The sequence below is a fragment of the Oryx dammah genome, unplaced genomic scaffold (assembly GCF_014754425.2).
Source record: "Oryx dammah isolate SB20612 unplaced genomic scaffold, SCBI_Odam_1.1 HiC_scaffold_19, whole genome shotgun sequence".
In the NCBI taxonomy this organism is placed as follows: domain Eukaryota; kingdom Metazoa; phylum Chordata; class Mammalia; order Artiodactyla; family Bovidae; genus Oryx; species Oryx dammah.
In genome coordinates, this window is record NW_024070203.1 from 82,338,814 (window position 1) to 82,354,081 (window position 15,268).

Consider the following 15,268-nt stretch of genomic DNA (forward strand, 5'->3'; position numbering starts at 1 on the left):
GATATCCAGAGATAGTAAAATGATGGTTGCTGTTTTAGCCACTAAGCTTTGGGACAACTTTTCACGCTGCAATTGGTGACTGGAACTGTGTCCTCCAATTCACACCACTTGAGAGTGTGGCTGTGTGCATGAGGAGGGCCCTCTAGTGTTCTGATCCCTAGTTTGTGTGGGAAAGGGAATCCTGTACACTTCCAGTTTTTGCTGTTCAGTTGCCCAGTCATGTTGACTCTTTGCAATCCCATGGACTGCAGCACGCCAGGCTTCCCTGTCCTTCACCATCTCCTGGAGTTTGCTCAAACTCATGTCCATTGAGTCAGTGATGCCATCCAACCATCTCATCCTCTGTCGTCCCCTTCTCTTCCTGCCCTTAATCTTTCCCAGCATCAGGGTCTTTTCCAATTAGTTGGCTCTTTGCATCAGGTGGCTGAAGCACTGGAGCTTCGGCTTTTCTCCCAGACTGCCATGTTTGAGGATGAGTTGAGGCAACTCCAAAAAGTGAGTGGTTGAGACAATTTTGGGCGCTTGAATTGTGCTTCTTTCTGAACTTTCAGCATCTCGGAGTGTCACAGGTGAGACACACATTTGTGAGTTGATTACCTGGTGGCTGTCTCCTGGTTCCATTAGGTGGCTTGGCAGGGAGCTCGCTCATCAGAAGGAGACGAGGTTACCAGATATATTTGCCCTGACTCCCAGCCCTTGGTGGCTCAGATGGTAAAGTCTCTGCCTGCAGTGCAGGAAACCCAGGTTCGATCCCTGGGTTGGGAAGATCTCCTGGTGAAGGAAATGGCAATCCACTCTAGTATTCTTGCCTGAAAAAATCCCACGAACAGAGGAGCCTGGCAGGCTACAGTCCATGGGTCACAAAGAGTTGGACAGGACTAAGTAACTAACACTAGCCTAGGAGTTCCCTTGTTAGGTGGGCGGTGGTGTTCTCTGCTCTCCTCCCAGCTTCTAGGTAAATACTTCCAGCAGCACTGGAGTTCATACCCCTCTTTGGAGCATTTTCCCCAGTGCATCCACTGTTTGGGGCTGACTACACTCTCTGGGATTTCAGGGAATTATCAGCACTCCATTGCTGCTCTGCTTGTATGCTTTTCTCCGTGAATCTCATCTTAGGCTTATTCTGTGTGTCATTACTGGTGACTTATGCTGACTTGTGCCCAGTACAGAGTAAGATCAGTGGCCAACCTATTCTATGGATTTAACCAGCCCATGCTGGATCAATAGACAGAACGGGAGGTCCCTTTCCTGATTAGCTAAGAGAATATTTCAGCAAAAGCATCTCACTGGATGCCTGTCTCCATGCCTGATATTTCAACATTAGAGATTGTCCAAACAACCAAGATTTTTTTGAGTGCCATCTATATGCTGTGCTATTTATGAGAGATATAATGTTGACTAAACATGATCTCTGTTTTCAAGGATCCTAGAGTTTAGAGCAGGAGGCAGACAAGGGGGCTGGTAACTGCAGTTCAGGATGATCAAAACCAGGGCAGGGCTATGCCCAGAGCATCTTGAGAGGAAACAGATCTTGGGGGAGACAGGGGGAGTGAGGGATGGACAAGGTGTGAGTTATGTCAGGGCTGAAGATGGAGTTGGCTGGTGAAGAGGAAGAAAGGTGAGAGAAAAACCTGCCCTCTTTCAGGAACTAAGAAGCTACTTTTTGCTTCTGGAGATTGAGGAGCTGAAAGAATGGGGAGGAGAGCTTCAGGAGGGGCAGGAGAGGCTAGGAGTCGCTGGAGAGGGCAAGGAAGGTGTTAAAGCCAAACAGGGGAGCTGAACTCTCTTTTAAGGGCAATAAGGAGCTGCTCACCGCTGTTTGGTAGAGGAGTGAGTGTGTTCTCAATTGCTTTGGTCGTGTCTGACTCTTTGAAATCCTATGGACTATATAGCCTGCCAGGCTCCCCGTCTATGGGATTCTCCAGGCAAGAATACTGGAGTGGATTGCCATGCCACCTTCCAGGGGATCCTCCCGACCCAGAGATCAAACCCACGACTCCTGTATCTCTTGCATTGCATGCAAATTCTGTACCGCTTCTATAACTGGAAGCCCAGTTATAGGAGAGACAGGATGAGATTTGTCTTTTAGGAATATCACCTTGGCTGTAGAGTGGATTGGAAGGGGCTGTGGTGGTCATCCAGGTGAGAGATGCTGGTGGCCTCAGTGGCGATAGTGCCATTGAGGATGGAAAGAAGTAAACACATTTGAAGATGCTTTCAACGTGATCTCAGAATTTTTGTCCGTCCTTATCCTCCGTAATTGCCAGGCCTCTCCCTAAACACTATGCTGCATCCTGCTTGTCTTTAAGCATATCAGTTCTAGCCTGTCTCATGTTTGTGTGTGTGTGTGTGTGCACATGTCCACCTGCTTATGTACACACAAACCCATCGCTGAAGGTCAAAGATCATGTGAGATGGTAACATCCGGGAAAGCTGGATCTAGGGTGCGTGGGAACTCTCTGCACTCCCTGCAATTTTTTTGTAAATCTAAAATTGCACCATAATAAAGAGCTTAAAAAAAATATGTATCAGCTTTTCAGCAGGGCTAGGCACCTAGACTTTTTCCCCATCTGTCCCATCCTTTGTCTTTTGACTTCTTCTCTGTTAGGTAAGCTCACACTCGTCCTTCAAGACCCACCCCCTCTGCATCTCCCCTGACTTCTCTAGGAATGTGATAATTTCCTCCTTGACTCTGCTGTGGATCTGTATCCCTTCCTCCTTTATACATTCTGTACACTTCTGTTTTCACCTTTGCATCCACTTTTTTTTAATCCTCACCGCGCTGCTAGTTGCCTGAACAGTCAGCCTGGATGGATACCATCTCTTGCTCTCTGGCTTCTAAACAGGTTTGACCATTGTCAGGAGAGGAGAGGGAAATGGAGAAATACATCTGGGCTCTCTATTCCCCTAGTTTTCTTTCTGTGGGTTTGCCCTGAGCTATTGCTTCTGACCACGAATGTTGACGTTCTGATAAATGGTTAATGATCAGCTTGGAGCCTGAGGAAGACTTGAGTTTGCCCACTTCTGTGGTGTAAATAGTCCTACCATAGCCGATTCAGACACACAATGTTCGTCACGCACTGTGGAGCTGGAAAGAAATGTACAGTCATTGTACATGGAGCGGAATGCACGCCCCGCAGTCACATTCTTTCTTCCAGGAAGCTGTGTGTGCTCCTCCTCCAGCCTGCCGCGGGCTGCATCTCAGTTTCTTAGCCCTGGGACACTGTACTATCTCCTGTGGTTTTCTCACCATAGCCATACCTTTGCAAATAGTTCCTTTATTAGATGCTCCTCAAATTATCCAATTTGAGGCACCATCTGTTTTCTGATGAGAGTCTGATTCACCAAGTTATACTGTGTGTAAGTGAGTCATTTAGAAATCTTTTCTCCTCCAGTACTGTAAATACCTAGAGTGCAAGGATGATGATTTATTAATTTTTGTATCTCTAATGTCTAGCCAGTGGAGAGTGTGGGCTGGAAAAGAAGAAACTAATTTTGTTGAGCATCTACTAGGAACTGGATACTCTATCAAATACTTTAGAAATACTTTATCAAATACTTTAGAAATACTCTGTCTTTAACCTTAAATCAAGTTAATTCTAGGCATTTACAGACAAGGAAATTGAGGCTCAGAGTGGTTAAGTGACTGTTCAAGGTTGTGCTCTTAGAAGTGAGTGAAGTTGCTCAGTTGTATCCGACTCTTTGCGACCCCATAGACTGTAGCCTACCAGGCTCCTCTGTCCATGGAATTTTCCAGGCAAGAGTACTGGAGTGGGTTGCCATTTCCTTCTCCATTTAGAAGTAGTCGAATGGATTTGAACCTGAGTGTCTGGCTCTAAAGTCTATTCTTTTTGCACTTTTGCCTCAATTTATTTTTATGAAATGAATGGAAAAGATAAAGTGAATGCCCTCAGCAAAGCCTGATAAGAGGTATCTTCAAGTGGGAGAGAGATGGAAATTGGCTTCCTTCTGTTCCTAGGACAAAATTTCTAGCAATCTAATAGTTTATAAAATGCAAACTATCCCATGCATAAGCATTCCCTTTGAACAGGGTATTTTAGAGAACATCAAGAAATTCATGTATTTGTTATAAATCTGGCAGATAATTTCATTAGTATCTTAACCATTTGATATCTTAAAATAGTACTCAGCTACTTATCATCTCCTTAAAGGTTTAAAATTAGCTTAACACTCTGAGAAGAGGAAAACCATGTCTGTTTAGTTTTGCCTTAAATGATGTGGGGAAATGGCAAATATGATCCATTCAGGAGAAATTTTATAAAAGAAAATCATGTTAAATCATCATAGCAGCTCAAATTTTGGGCTCTAATCTTTCCATCTAGAAGATATCGGTGATTTTAGTCAAGCCTTGGAACAATCTGTGGGAGGTCTGCTTTAAAGATACATCTGTAATATATTTCTACTCTCTTAGGAGGGTTGATACAACCACTATTTTGTTTTAATAATGAAAAACATTTGCTGGAAAAATTGTTGCTTGTTTGGGGAATTTCAGCCTAAGATACCATGGAACCCAGTAGGTATAATGGACCCATTAGAAACCTGAGTGAGAAAATTATATATCTCATTCTGGCTTGATCACTTGCCTAGTTTTGTAACTATAGCTATGTCACTTAAAAGTTCTGTGCCTCAGTCTCCTTATACATGAAATGGGTAGTTAAATTCAATGTAGACTAATATCTTCCTAGCTCAAACAAGGTTATAAACTGCTTGAGAATTTTTTCTTTTTAGTAAAGCTGTTATAATTTTTCTACATTTATTAGCCATATCTTTATTCCAATTTTATTTTTTGTTACAGTAATAATTTAATTATTCAATAATTTTCCCTACTTATCTATTTACCATCAATCTATATATCTATAACCACCAAAGAGAAAGGGTATTCAGTGTCCAATATGAAGGTACAAAAAACAATCCCTATATTATAGTTTTATGTAGCCTCTTATTCCCTAACATGTATTTTGTATCTGTGTGTGTTTGCACGTCTATACACATATACACACACACAGAGAGTTATGTTCTTGCAAATGTTTATCAATCAGCTCTTCTGGGGAAAAAATAAGCTCTGATTATAGGATTTGCCAGTTTCTGTGGTGTAACTTCACATTAATGGCCAGTTTCAAGTTACCCATAGTAAGTTGCTGAATGTGGAGGTGAGAAAAGACGCACAAAATTGGCTGTTGCAGGCTAGCACAAGCTGACTCCAGCACTTCTCTGAGTATAGGCAGTCTGTAGAGTGCTAACTGTGCTCTACCTATTATGTACTTTGAGAACTGAATACTAAGCTTAAAACTAACCTACATGAAGCATGTGTTTTCTCTTTGTTTTCTGTTCATTATGCTCTTAACTTTAAATAATTCTTAATAGTTCTCTCCCTCACCCTCATACCAAACTTAGTATATGCACACACCCAAATTCTGTTACATTTTTTGATGATGTCTATGCATTATAATGGACTTCCCTGGTGGCTCAGAAGGTAAAGCATCTGCCTACAATGTGGGAGACCTGGGTTCAGTCCCTAGGTTGGGAAGATCCTCTGGAGAAGGAAATGGCAACCCATTCCAGTATTCTTGCCTGGAGAATTCCACGGACAGAGGAGCCTGGCAGGCTACAGTCCATAGGGTCGCAAAGAATTGGACACGACTGAGCGACTACACTTTCTTATTCATGCATTAGAAGTAGAAAATACTAAAATATTTTGCGCATTTTTCTTCCCAAGTCATCTACCCTTTCCAATTTAAAGTTAAAAGAGCTTCCTTAAAAAATATGCCTTTTAAAGGGTTCTAAGCTTTTAAGTCCTTCTTCATAAGTGTGTCTATGTTTGTGCCCAAGATTTTCAATGATTAGTTATTTCTCAAAGGAGTTAGGGCTGGAAACACTCCCAACTATTAAATCATCAAGTCTGGGAATGATATAAATTTGATATACTCAGAAATCCAGAAAGCTACACACAGTAATTTGGTATTTAGTGAATCACAGAAAGTCTACAATGCGTTGACTGTTAACTGAATGATGAGCATCAAACATAGAGTGTAATTAACACAGACAGAAGCTTACTGCCAACAACAGTTTGAAACAATTTTAGTTCTCTCTTTCCTGCCAACTTTGATATGTAAAGAGCCCTTCATAGCATGATTGAGAAAATTTGTTTTTGCATGGGACATTCAGTTTGTACCCCACAGAGCCTCCAGAATAGTGGCTTTTGCAGGGTGGGAACTTAATGAGTATTTGTTGGATTGAACAAGATCTATATTTTTCAAATTGGTCCTCAGATACCACAATTCTTGTTAGTAAATCTCATTGAATTTCATGAGCCAGTGGTAACATATTCTCAGTGCTCTTATGTAGTGAGCCTTTGCTAAGCTAGTGAACATTTTCCAAAGTAGAAAAGTCAATGATGGGTGCAGATCTTATTTAGTCCAAAGAAACCTTTTATAAAAATTGTTATTAGGAATAAGAAGTGTGTGCTGATCCCAGAACTGATCTGTGTTGATCAAGTGCGCAAAAAGGAATATCAGCTCCGAGTTATCCATTAACAATTTATCTGCCCAAACAGGAACCATTCTTGCCTTGATACCTTGCTGAGTTCTGGGCAATCAACTTGAGAGCTGAACTGTGGCTAACTGAGACTGGACTTGGAAAAAAGTATATGGCTGAGTGAGCTGCAGTTATAGATGTGTGTGTGTATGTGTGCATGAGAGAGAGAGAGAGAGAAAGAGGTCAAACATTAAAACATGTAAAGGATTTACCTACATTGATAGAGATAATTGTCAGAATGTAACCATTATCTGTGAAAAGTGAAAGTGAAGTCGCTCAGTCGTCTCCAACTTTCTGCAACCCCACGGACTGTAGCCTACCAGGCTCCTCTGTCCATGGGATTTTCCAGGCAAGAATACTGCAGTGGGTTGCCATTTCCTCCTCCAGGGATCTTTGCAACCCAGGGATCGAACCCAGGTCTCCCACATTGCGAGCAGACGCTTTACAATCGGAGCCACCAGGGAATCCCAACAACTATCTGTAGCCTTTGATTATTCTTTAGGCTAACAGTTCAGACTCAGGAAACTGCCTCACCTCTTGCCACTTCCTTTCTTTGCCCCACAGATCAGTCTTGCTGACGTACTTGCAGATCCTCAAGGCAGTCAGGCTCCTGACACCTCTGTGCCACACAGATGCCCTATTGGCTTGACAGCTGCCTCTCCCCATCCTGACACTTCCCTCCACCCTTGACTCAGACTGTTTACTCCTCTAACTCCTTCAAAACCCAGTTCTGGCATCTTTTCCTCGGGATGTCACCTTAGTCTCTGCTGAGTGCCCATCTTTCAAGGCTGACTGAGTGCAGTAAAACATTTATCAGGGTCTACCACACTGCCTGTCTGTCTCTCCTGCAGACTGTGTGTTCTTGAGGAACAGACTGATTCTTCTTTCCAGGACCTAACACAGCCTCGGCAAATAGTAGGTGCTCATTAATGTTGGGGCTTCCCTCATAGCTCATTGGTAAAGAATCCGCCTGCAATGCAGGAGACCCTGGATCGATTCTTGAGTCAGGAAGATCTGCTGGAAAAGAGATAGGCTATCCACTCCAGTATGCTTGGGCTTCCCTTGTGGCTCAGCTGGTAAAGAATCCGCCTGCGATGTGGGAAACCTGGGTTCAATCCTGGGGTTGGGAAGATCTCCTGGAGAAGGGAAAGGCTACCCACTCCAGTATTCTGGCTGGAGAATTCCATGGACACAGTCCATGGTGTCGCAAAGAGACAACGGCTGAGCGACTTTCACTTTCACTTTCATTAATGTTGAGTATTCCAATATACAAACAGCTATGAATAAACAAATGACTTATCAGTTGAGCATTCATCTGTCCAATCTTGGAGTGCTTTTGTTAATCAGGGTTTTCGACACAAAATGACACAAGTGACACAAGTCAAAATCACTTAAGAAAAACCAGGAATTTACCAGCTCAAATAACAGGTTCCCAAAAGGGGTGCTATCGGCTTAAGGTCCCAGACGACACCATTAGAAATTTCTCTCTTTCCATATCTATTTCTCTCTCTCTCTCTTTTTTTTTTCTGGGGTGTTTATCCAGGAAGCTCTCTCCATTGCAAAAGATGGTCCTCATAGTTCTAGGCTCACATAGCTTAATACAGTTCGCAGTTTCAGAAGCACATTGAGTATTTACACCGATTCACCAAAAATGATTACGCTTGGCTCTTTGGGTTCCACACTCACCCTTGGACCAAGTATCACCAAGTCTACGTTCTTCCTGCTCACCACGCGGCAGTAAGTCAAGAGATGAGGTGTAAGGGCAAGCAGAGGGAGAAGATTGTGGACTAGTGTCCCAAAGAAGAATTCAGGCTTCTTTTATACCAAAAGTGGGGAGGCAGATGGCTGGTTGCTGCAAACTTCTTGGTGCCAGCCTGACCCTGAAGGGGATGTGATAATCCTTTGTTCTTGTGGTTGTCTCCATAGGTCTGATTGTGATATTCTTGTAAACCTCCAACAAGGCAAATGTCACTCTCTGTTCTGCAACTTTTTATCTCTGTATGCAGGAAAAGTGTTATACTTTTAAAGGTCAAACCTGGGAAGTAGAGCCTTCAGAAAGGGCTATTATGTATATTTCAGGCTCTAGGCAAGGTTTCTTTTACAGAGGTGCAGAGCCAGCATGACTAACCTCAGGGAACAGAGCGCAAAGGTTAGAGCTAAAGGAAGAGATCCAACATGCAGGTTTTTCTTCTCTGTTATGAAGCCACTGTGCTTGGGGTGATGGGGCATTCTGAGTGGTCCTACGCTTAGGTCATATACAAACACCTGTGGAAGGTGGGACTCCTTGCAAAAGGAAGTGATACAGGAAGTCAAAAATATAACAGGCATCTATACACTGTTGATTTTGCAATATGATCAATCAATATGTATTTTGAGAAGTCTCCATGGGTCCAGACAAATTTAACTACTTTGTGCATCTTTTCTAGGCCCGCTGAGATGTCCCAAGACTAACATAAAAGAAATGCTCAAAGGATGTTCAGCTTTCCAATATTTAGGGGCTGGACTTAAGTGTATAATTCTATGCCTGTACCTTGCTTCTTACTACTCCCTTTTATTTATTGCTTTTGAAAAAAACCTTTTTATTTTGGGATAATTTTTGATTTACAAACAAGCTGCACAGATAGTATGGGGAGTTCTCATCTATTCTATCACCGAGTTTCCTTTACTGTTAATATCTTATGTTACTATGGTACATTTATCACAGCTAAAGAACCAGATCAGCAAGTTAGTATTAATTAATCAGAGTTTCTTTGACCTATACTGCTGTTGCTGCTGCTAAGCTGCTTCAGTGGTGTCCGACTCTGTGTGACCCCATAGACGGCAGCCCACCAGGCTCCTCCGTCCCTGGGATTCTCCAGGCAAGAACACTGGTTGCTGTGTCCCTCTCCAATGCATGCATGTATGCTAAGTTGCTTCAGTCGTGTCCGACTCTGTGCGACCCCACGGGCAGCAGCCCAGCAGGCTCCCCTGTCCACGGGACTGTCCAGGGAAGAATACTGGAGTGGGTTGCCATTTTCTTCTCCTGACCTTCACTAATTGTCCTTAATATACTTTTTCTGTTCTAGGACATCATTCAAGGTACCACATTATATTTAGTTATCATTTCTTCTCAGCCCCCTCCTTTGATAGCTTTTCAGGCTTTCCTTATTTTTGATAACCTTAACAGTTTTGAGGAGAACTGGTCAGGTATTTTGTAAAATGTGCCTCATTTTGGGGTTGTCTGATATTTGTCTCATGGTTAGACCATGGTAATACGTTTTTAGGAGGAAGACCTCAGAGTTAAGGTGCCACTCTCATTACATAATGTCAAAGGTACATACTCTCAACATGATTTATCTCTGTGGATATTAATCTCAGTCACCTGGCTGAGGTTGTATTTTCCAGTTTCTCCGCTGTAAAGTTCTTTTTCTCTCTCCTCTTATACTCTGCTATTTTGGAAGCATGTCACTAAGCACAGGCCACAGTTGGGTGGTAAATTGACTTTTCTGAGGGGAGGAGTACTTACATAAATTTCTTGAAGTTCTCCGTGTGGGACATTTGTCTCTGCTCCATTTACTTATGTTAGTGTTAATGTGAACCTTTGGACATTTATTTTATTCTTTGGGTAATGAGCCAATGCTATGTTATTTTGTTCTTTAAACTGTTCCAACTTCAGCAATTGGGATCTCTCAGTTGTTCCTCTGTCCCTTTCCTATGCTCCCATCCTTTTGTTTCTTAAGCATGTCTCTACTTTCTGGTTTTACAAGAGACTCCGTTCCCAATTTGTATATTCTGCCCCAGTTCTAGAATCATCCGTTTCTCAAAAGATCCCTGGTTTCTTTCACTGGAGAATGGTATTAGAAGCCAGGGTCTGGGAGCTGGTTGTGCTCATGGATGCTGGGCATCAGTACCTCTAGACCCTAGTATATGCATGTATGTTCATTTCACTGCTTCCTTTTAGTTTTGTTATTGACTTTTCCTCTTTTCATTGGTGCATGACTTCACCTTGTCCTCCAATTTGATTTATAATCTGTTTTCTCCTGGCTTCCAAATTTGGCTCTATTTCTTGGTTATCCTTTTATTAAAATTTCTCCTATAATGTAAGAAATAATGTGTTCAGCTTTACCCATCTCTTGACATACCTACTCTGTTCTTGCAGACTACAAGTTCTGCCCAGGACTTACTGGTGATACCCAAAGGTTATAGGACAAACAGACAAGGTTTTCTTTCAGGAATCTGCTTTGAAGAGCTTATAATGTAATTTTATGACTCTGAAAAAATATATGTTCTGTCTGAATATCCATTTTCAACATGCAACAAAGTAATAAAGTAAATGCTTTGCTTCAGAAAGTTGGATCAGGTTATAAAAATTTCTAGAATTCTGCCACTGCAAGGATAAAGCATTCTCTGAAAATTATAGTGCTATTGGAAAGGAGGATAAGCTTTCTGAAGACATGTATAATGAGATCACCTCAGGGTTAGAAGCAGATATAAGAAATTTTCTGATGATGTTTTTTATTTCCTTTTCTTAGTTGAATGGATTTGACATATAACGCTATGTAAATTTAGGGTTTACCTCTTTTTTTTTTCTTCTTTCCTTTTACTCCCCTTTTCTTTTTGTTGTCTGCTGTGAGTAGGGTGAAAGGATTTATGAAAGACTTAAGGGGAATATAAAACACTGAACCATAGTAAACAATGTGTGAGGAAGAAAGTGAAGTTTGTTCCCTGAGAAACTGGATAGAAGGGAAACCCTCAAAGAAGGAAGGAGGCAAAAGAATGCCCACACTCTTGTAAGATGAAAGCAAGGGTTTTAAGACTGAACATAGGCTCAGGTCCCCAGAGTTAGGCATCAGTAGAGCATAAGTCACAGAAGGGCTCTGCTTGGAGAAAAGACTTAGGTTATATTTGCTATGTGTATCTGGAATCTAAAGCTTCAACTAGGCCAAGTCATGCTCAGTGATGTATTTAGTGAACAAATTATTCCCTTAAATTTACCCACTTAAAGAATAATAACAATTTATTTCTTAAAATAAGTATGGAATTAGTAAACATTAGTATTTATTTATATTGATATTGTGACAGTCCTCCAACATTTTTTTTCCTTAGAAAAAGTATAACTAGAACATATTATCTACTCTTATTTATGCTTCTTGGTAAAGGCTGGTTTATTTCAGACATTCATTAACTCACTTAGTCGTCAGTCACTTATTGAACATGAATGAGCCAGACATTATTCAAGTTTTTGAGGATATAGTTTGAAGTCACTTATGGTCCTTATTAACCACTCTTTAATCCAAATTTGGGGAATCTAAAGGAGACCACTATGGAAGGAATAAGGCGTTATAGGTGCTATAATAGAGGTGACTATGTGTACAGTTTGGGGAAAGGGGAAAGATGAATCCTTTTTATTGACAGCTCACCCATTGCAGGCACAGTGCTTGAGAAAGAAGCCAAAAGCTACTCCAGCAGATCATATAAACCCAAAGCCATAAAACACAGGACAAAGATGCTGGGGTGTTCTCTGTCCCCTTTGCACTCACTCTCATCCTCCCCCACTCCACGCTCATTCTGCTTCTTACCCTCAGATCAGAGGTCAGGGGCTTCAAGTTTCGAAATATTAACACCGGTGAGCACTTTATACATCCTTCTCAAGGGAATGTCCTTAGAGTTCATGATCGTGGAGTAAAAAACCGATCAGGACTCTAAGATTTAAGATGAGCAGGGTATGAGATGGGGGTAGGGAGGAGGCATGCAGGAAGGAGAAGAATGATAGGGAATGAATCCCAAATGATCCAAATTATCAGGCCTGGCGAGTAAGAATGAATGAAATTGACAGAAACAAGAGTATGACAGTCATTCAACACAGGTGGTAATAGCCAGCTGGCATAGGTTCACATCCCTGCACAAGCTGCTTAACTCCTCTGTTCCCCTCCTGTCCTCAGCCTGACACAAACTTTAGCCAAACAATAAGTTTAATCAGATAAATGAGAAACCTCAGAAACAAAGCAAAACAGTCAAATGAGACCAAATAATTGTAGTTTAGTCTTTGATTAGGCAAAGTCAAGGAGATCAGTAGTTAACATCATCTGGTGGGGGTTTTCAATATCTCTAAGACACAGCTCAAAGATGCTCAGAATATTATCTATACTTGTAGGGCTTCCCAGGAGTCACCGATGGTAAGGAACCTGCCTACCAATGCAGGAGACTCATGGGTTTGATTCCTGGATCAGGAAAATTTCCTGGAATAAGAAATGGCAACCCACTCCAGTAATCTTGCCTGGAAAATTCCATGGACAGAGGAGCCTGGCTGGCTACAGTTCCGGAGATCACAAAGAGTCTGACACAACTGAGCACACAAACAAGATATGACAAACCTAGACAACTTATTAAAAAACAGAGACATCACTTTGCTGACAAAGGTCTGTATAGTCAAAACTATGGTTTTTTCCAGTAGTCATGTGCAGATGTGAGAGCTGGACCATAAAGAAGGCTGAACACTGAAGAATCGATGCTTTCAAACTGTGGTGCTAGAGAAGACTCTTGAGAGTCCCTTGGACTGCAAGGAGATCCAACCAGTCCATCCTAAAGGAAATCAACCCTGAATATTTAATGGAAGTGCTGATGCTGAAGCTGAAGCTCTGATACTCTGGCCACCTGATGTAAAGAACTGACTCATTGGAGAAGACTGTGATGCTGGGAAAGATTGAAGGCAGGAGGAGAAGGGGGTGACAGAGGATGAGATAGTTAGATAGCTTGGATAAGGAAGAACCTGGTTTACTTTGCCCAGAAGGGAATGAAATATTTATATGCCATTTTCTAACAACAATATCTTCAGATGCTCTGAGGGTCTTTAATTATGATTTTCAATTGTTAACTATCAAAAGCACACATAAAGACAGCTGTAAACAGTTGTCTATAAACTATAAACAGATCAGCCATAATGTAGCATTTTAAAAAATTGAGCTATTTTAATTGACCATACCACTTGAAAATAATGAAAAAATGCTGACAGTTTAGTAAAAAAAAAAAAGTGGCCGCTCATCAGTTCTTTGAATTTATAAACTGGGGTTGAAAGTCCAGCACTGTTTACAGGCCTAGTGTTCTAGCTGTAGGCCTGTAGGCCCATCAGTTACCTCTTTTTCTTTAGTGGTAAAGAATCAGAAAGGTAAAATTATCACATTTTACTTTTCAGGAATACTATGAGGTTAAGATAGAGAATCCTTTTCAAACTCTGAGACCTCAAGTGTCAATAGGTTTCAAAATAAAACTAAAACTAATATTTGAGTTAGTAACTAAAAATGTGCTCTGTGAACTATAATCTTAGGACCTAGTGTGTGCATCCTCAGTCATGTCTGACTCTTTGCGACTCCATGGACTGTATCCTGCCAGGCTCCTCTGTCCATGGGATTCTCCAGGTGAGAATACTGGAGTGGGTTGCCATTTCCGTCTCTAGGGGATCTTCCTGACCCAAGGATTGAACCTGTGTCTCTTGCATTAGCAGATGGATTCTTTACCAACTGCACCACCTTGGAAGCCCATTCTTAGGACCTACATCTGCATAAGAGAGAATCAAGAAAGTAGTTTTAACTTTAAGTAAAAATTGATATCATTTAGAAGTTCAAAAATAGCAATTTTGACTCGTCATGATTCTAAATTAGTAGCTAAAAAGATGTTTGAACATCTAAATGAACTATAAGGAATGATTGCATTTTAAAAGATTTTCATGTTGTCAAGAAGCTGAAAAATACCAACACAAAACCTTTTCCTGGCCCTTCATTTATCTGGATTAGTTTTAAGGTACAATTTTTAAAAAGCTAGATATATGCTTTAGGACATTTCACTGACTTTTACTATCTCTGAACATTCCTTGCTTCTTAAGAAGACTTTCAGTGGCACTCGTTTCTAAATTAATTCAGGCATTTGAGGGCAGTTGGGCCCTCTGCGCTTGAATAATTAAGTGAGTACTATTAGAGGAAAAGCTACACATTAGTAACTTGGAGGAACCAGAGTGGATGAAGCACTTTTCAGAACCTGCATGACAATTTTGAAAATTAAACCCAGTTAATAGAAAAAAATGCTAAATCAATGGCCATAAAATTTAATGGGTTTATAGCAGCCTTAACACAGTAGGACTGAATTATCATGTTAATTTAATTTCCATTTCTAAATGAACCAGAAGGCACAATAAAGGTCAATTAACCAGCTACCTTCCCTGCCTTCTTTTTCTTTTACTGCCGGTTTTAAATCACATTTGGCCCCAAAGCACTCACACTGCTTCTGGAAACTCATTAGTTTTTCCTGAAATTAAAACAAAAAAGAAAAAAAAAAAAAAAGGAGACAAAAACTAACAACTAACCATGTGCTGAGAACAACTGCTGAGATGTGCTACAGTTATGGGGATATATGTATTCAAAGAAAAATCTTTTACTCTTGTTACATCGAGGCTACAAACTTAGTTACACTAAGCCTAGGGAAACACACAAGTGAAAGGTCTCCTGGATAGTGTTTACCAAGTGTTCATCTGCAGTGAAAAAGCTGTGTGTGCCGTTCTTAACATTTATGCGGCGAATAAGGAAAGGAATTCCATCTGTGTAATGTGGGTCTGTTGTTAGTACAGTGAGAACCTCACACTTTACACAGCCTGCATTTTTCGTGTTGAAATGTGTCATTTTGTATTAATAGGCTTTTATTACTTCAAAAACTTAATAGAAGGAGGGAAAAGTCAGTTTCTTCC